This window comes from Pongo pygmaeus, chromosome 3 (genome assembly GCF_028885625.2).
Source record: "Pongo pygmaeus isolate AG05252 chromosome 3, NHGRI_mPonPyg2-v2.0_pri, whole genome shotgun sequence".
In the NCBI taxonomy this organism is placed as follows: Eukaryota; Metazoa; Chordata; class Mammalia; order Primates; family Hominidae; genus Pongo; species Pongo pygmaeus.
Window position 1 is genome coordinate 31,599,690 of NC_072376.2, and position 5,998 is coordinate 31,605,687.

Below are 5,998 nucleotides of genomic sequence, written 5' to 3' on the forward strand. Positions count from 1 at the left end.
GAAAGGAATAAAACATAAAACAGAATGTGTTTAACATTATTTTATTTTAAGAAAAGAGATTTTTGGAAATCCACCCTAATATACAGAAATTTTCTACTAATCCTCTAAAACTTCAGTTTTGAGAAGTATACAGTTTGAATTCTAAAACGCAACGTCTATTACTACAACCAGTCACCTGCTTAATTGTCATATGATGAAGATTGTTAATGTTTCACTGATTGAGTAAAAAAATTGCCCCCAAATCTATTTTATCCATAGCATTATTTAATATACTGTCACTTTAGAAGCATATTTGTACATAATAATTTCTCTATTTGCCAAAACTCTTTCAGTCATCAGTGACAACACAAAGAAACTTGACTAACAAAGCTTGGAAATTTGTCTATTCCCTAGAAATGACTTCAAGCACAAAAGAATCTAATGGCTCAAATGGTCATTTCAGAGCCCTATATCAATCTGTAATTCCTTCTGAAAATTGGTTTTATTTTGCAACTATCATTCTTCCTTGCTACCATGCTATATAGCCACCTAGTAGTTCAAGGGCCTTTTATTGTGTGTTACATAGCAAGTTACTGTGCCTTTTTCACAGGCTCTACCTAACATGTTTCAGGGAATAATCTTATTGGCCCCTCTTGTGGATGCAGAATTCTAATAGGCTCCCTCTGAGTTCTAAGCCCACCTTTTTGTTGTGAGATGAGGCATTGTTATTGGTGATTCCATCTATATTGAGTTATGAAGAGACTACTTAAACAAACAAAACCAGATCACTACCTGTAACAGCACCAAACAAACAAAACCAAGAACTAGGAAAATGAAGAAAAAATATCTGACTGAGTGAAAATTATGTTGGTTAACTCTTATAATGATTGTCATATATAGCAATACAATAACTAGTAGTAACTAGATTTCAATTGTAAGGTATTTGTGATATTGCTATGATGAAGTCAACTAAGTTTGCCATTGTATGTCAAAAAAAATAAAATAACAAAAAGTTTGCTAAGAAAACTAAGTGATAAAACCCCCCTCTCCCAATACAAGGCAATACTCTTAGGCAGAGTGGACAAACAGAAAGAATGATGTCATGACAGTTATTTATACCTAGGTTGAAATATTGACTTAGTCACTTACTATCTTGATGGATTTGAACAAGTTCTAATTCTCCAGAAGATGTTTTGTAACTTGTAACTGGAAACATATAGTAGCTTTTTAAAGCAGCAGTCCTCAACATTTTTGGCACCAGGGACTGGTTTCATGGAAGACAGTTTTCCACAGATGGGCAGAGGGGATGTTTAAGGGATGATTCAAGTGCGTTACATTTATTGTGCACTTTATAACTATTATTATTACATTGCAATACATAATGAAATAATTATACAATGCACCATATGTAGAATCAGTAGGAGCCCTGATCTTGTTTTCCAGCAACTAGAGGGTCCCATCTGGGGATGATGGGAGACAGTGACGTATTATCAGGAATTAGATTATCATAAGGAGCATACAATCTAGATCCTTCACATGTGCAGTTCACAGTAAGGTTTGAGCTACCATGAAAATCTAATGCTGCCACTGATCCGACAGGAGATGGAGCTCAGGTGGTAATGCAAGCAATGGGGAGTGGCTGTAAATATAGATAAAACTTTGCTCACTCACCTGACATTCACCTCCTGGTGTGCAGACTGGTTCCTAACTGGCTGTAGACTGGTTCCAATCTACGGCCTGGGGGTTACGACCCCTGTTTTAAAGTGCTGTGTATTGGAAATGTTTATGTAACCTTTGCAGGCCATTAGAAGGTACTTCATGAACAAGCCATGAAATATGACGTTCTCTACTACTTTTCAGTTGTAGAGAATAAGGATTTATGTCAAAGGTGTCCAATCTTTTGGCTTCCCTTGGCCACATTGGAACAAGAAGAATTATCTTGGGCCACACATAGAATGCACTAACACTAACAAAAGCTGATGAGTTAAAAAAAAATTCACACACACATAAATCTCATAATGTTTTAAGAAAGTTCACAGATTTCTGTTGGGCCACATTCAAAGCTGTCCTGGGTCACATGCAGCACATGAGCTGCAGGTTGAACAAGCTTGATTTACATTCTTATAATATGTAATGTTATTTTATTAAATTATTTTAATTGGCAAAGTTATATCACAAGGTATTAACCAATGAATTTTGTGTATTTTATTTCCATCTAACTTTCTTTCTAGTACCTGAAGCAATACAGAAGGAGTACTTAATGTTCAAATAAAGTCATTGACCAAAGTATGGGACAGAATATATAAATGCATATTTTTAAAGCAAATATTTCATCTCCTAAAGACAAGATAAGACATGGAATGAGAAGGAGAAAGAAATTAATCCCACCATCCAACAGTGAAAGAAAAAACACAGAACATGAGGAGGACCAGAAAGCAATGTGAAAAAGATTTGAAAGGAGTCACTGCTGAGCTATTTTAGATTCTACACCCTCTATCCAGCCATGAACCTATCAGCGATCATGCCTAACTATTGCATACCCCATTAGACAACCTAATGTGAATGTAGGAAGCCTATTCATCTAAAGGACATGGAACCAAGTAGATGTAACTGATACTTCACTATTGACCTATAGCCTGTTAAGATCTACCATGAGTCATATACATTTGACACTGTTGTTTTCATTTCATAATACATATCTTCACTAATTCTGTCTGTTTATCACTTTGTCAAAGGGCTAAAACTATAGTAATGAGTACATTCTTAATGAGCTTTTCTTTAACTACCACAATTTGTATTTAAATTTTGTCTCATCTTATGTTCTAAAATTGTCACAGCAAAGTGATCAAGGAAGCTAGAGATTTTACTATATTTTCTTCTCAGTAAGATTGCTGTATCTCTTCTATATAAAGTAAATAAATCCTTGATGCAAGAATGAAGTAATGGTTCAGTAAACAAATTAAATATGATACGACTTTATTTGTTGGTTCTTTACATATTTATATTTTACTTCACTGGTCTACAAATTACCTATACTAAAACTTCATACTTGTTTATTATTTGGGAGTATTTAGCAAAAGAATTATCCTACCTGAATGTGGCACAGAAATCCACAAAACCCTCCTGGGGTGAAAATTCTAATTCAATAATCCACAATACCTTGAATGCGGCAAGTCTTAGATATGTCCTTCGGCATATTAACAAATATTATATATAATAGGCTAATATTAAATTCACATAGTTTTTATGCCACAAGTGCTATAAGAATTTGAAAAAAAAACCCAAGGTTTTGAACCTATAGAGTTTATGTTTTCTGGCAACACAAGTACTAGGTTTAAAATGTTAATCCAAAAGAAAAGATTTTTCATTAAAAAACACACGTAGTGTGAATACATTTAGCCAACCGGTAAAATACCTTTACTACACTATAAATCATAGGGGTCATTTTAAGTCCTAAGTATATGAAATATGTGAAAAGACCGTAACTAAGTGCTGACCATGACTTCAGGAGAGCAGTTTGTGGTAATTAACGAAATATGATGGGTTTAAAAAGAGATACATTACTTGAACTGAAAAGCTAAAATAATTAAGTGATGGCCATTGAAATTTGGGATTAGCCCTGCTACGGTTGTTCTTGCCCTTGCTGCCTTTCCTCCTAAGGTCATTATGAATTTCTGCAAATGTCTTTATGTTTAATCTTGTTCAATGAATTGGCTGCCTCTCACTAGACAAAGTCGAAAAGAGAAATGCAACTGCATATAGAAATCTCTACACAAGCAATGCCTCATAAATAATTCAAATGTCCTCTACTTCACATGATTACCCTTTAAGCTGATAATTTAAATGGGAAACTGAGAAAGGTCATTTTATCTGCACTTTTAACAATACAATTCAGAAAAATTTGCTGTCTTAATATTTTTAAAAATGTTTTTGTATTACAGTTTTTAATTTTTAAAAGAATCAGTGAATTTCACATCTTAAAAGCAATGGCCTCATTTTTTCCCAATTTTTTATGAATATATTTAATAAAACCATAATAACCATATTTTAATTTGAGTACTAAACACAATTGATGTTTTGCTAATGCCTGTAGTGTGTGTCTGGACTAAATTTTATAAATATCTGAATTTAGTGGATTTACATTTCATAAATTATTTTTAAATTTACAGTTAATAAAAGGTTTAGATAATTGCTTCTAAATATTGATGCTACTTCATCTCTTGGGTAAGCAAATCGATGACAAGGAGGATTCATATGTGAGAAGTGACTGTCTGACTGCTAGGCAAAAAATGTACTATTTGAAAAATTATTTAAGAAGAAGAAGGAAAATAAGGAGGAAAGAAAGAAGAGAGGGAGGCAAAAACGACCAAAAGCCAGCATGACAGTAACATAAAATACAAGTAGAAAAACGAAATTAATATCCCTAAAGGGTTGTGGTGGGGGAGAACTGGAAGGGGCTGGCAGAGTTAGGAAAATTGCCCACAACTGATCACTTAAAACTTCTAAAGTAGTCTTCATTAATGAACATACTTAATTCTAAGATGAGAACCACATAAGGCTGCTATCTGCATGCTTTCTCTAACAGTATTTACAAATTAGACGTTTAGACAGTGTGGGTGTTATAAGATCCTACTATATCTTTAAGCTTAGATAATATATGTGACACATTTTCACACTGAACAGAAAAAATGACACTTTATTCATAAACATAAATGTTTCCATTTACCAGTTAATACCTAAATAAGTAAAATAACAGAAAAGGATCCATTATTATAGAGGCAGTATTAATTTGCCCTCTACTCATTTGCTGTTTTCTAAAAATACTGCTTCTATCTTTTCTCTCAAGAATCTCCTATGGTAATCAATTTTCTAAATTCCTTGCACTATTTGTCATTTTTCTTTTTAATGGAAATCTCTAGAGTATGTTTATTTTCTTTTCTATCTTTGCTCTTAGGATTCAGCATACTCTTATATTTTCCATTTTTATCATTCAAATACATCTTTTTTTAGAAAAATTGATGTTAGTGTACTTTAATAAGTGCTTACTAGGAAGAGCATTAGGAATGTCTGTGGACATACTGGAGGTATAAGCTGTGATGTTTAAGAAGCTTCCATCTAGTTTGAGGTACGGCATCATTACAATGTAATACTGAGACTAATGAAAATGTGTTGAGTTTAGTATTGGTTGTGTAAACCTTTAGCTATAAGAGAGAACTCAGTTTTTCAGTTGAATCTCCAATTTTGTGTACATTTTGTTTGTTTCTTTATATCAAGTAGCAAGGAGGCCTGAATTGCAAGGTGCATATATGGGATTTTTTAAAGATGTTGTTTATGGAGAGTCAATCAAAAAAACGAAACTATGCCGTACTGAGGGAACAATTAATCCCCAAATCTCAATGGACTACAGCAATAAAAATATTTTATTGTTGTTGTTTGTTTTGTTTTGCTTTGTCTTCCCTTTTTCAAGCTACTGTATCATTCCGTGCATGCCATCTGCCTACCAGGACCAACCTGAGGAAGCATCTTCATCTAGAATACTGCTAATCTTTTAGCAGAAGAAAAGAGGTGTGACAGATGACCAGTTGGCTCTTAAATCTCTCCAAATGTCACACTGACCAAAGAAAGGCAGTATTAGACACTATTGATATCAGTGGTGTGTAATAGAATAACTCTTCTGGAGTTAAGCAAATAGGTTTAAAAAACAATGGAAATTATTACAAAGAGTTAACTAAAGGTGTATTTTTTTTTCTTACACTGTCTACACATGAAACTCCTATCTTATAAAAACGTATCTCATTATCCACCAGAGGCAAGGTTGAAGATACATGTAAACACTTTTATAACCAGGTTCCAGCAGAATGATTGAAACTCAGGCTTAACACATGATACATGAACAAAGCCGGAGTCACAGTTGGAACAATAGTCAGCTCATAGCAGAGTATTTTTACGTGGTGCAGAACATCCCCAGTAACATAATTTTCCCTAAATATCAATTTATATATGAAGCAAAAATCTTTTA

At 33.5% G+C, this 5,998-nt stretch overlaps 1 long non-coding RNA gene across 1 annotated transcript; it reads left to right on the forward strand.

Annotated features, from left to right (window-relative positions):
* The first annotated feature begins 706 nt into the window (after positions 1–706).
* Positions 707–2,958, forward strand: LOC129035714 (uncharacterized). The gene is made up of 2 exons (XR_008502298.1): positions 707–845; positions 2,211–2,958. It is a non-coding gene; the product is annotated as an uncharacterized LOC129035714 (long non-coding RNA).
* Positions 2,959–5,998: the final 3,040 nt, after the last annotated feature.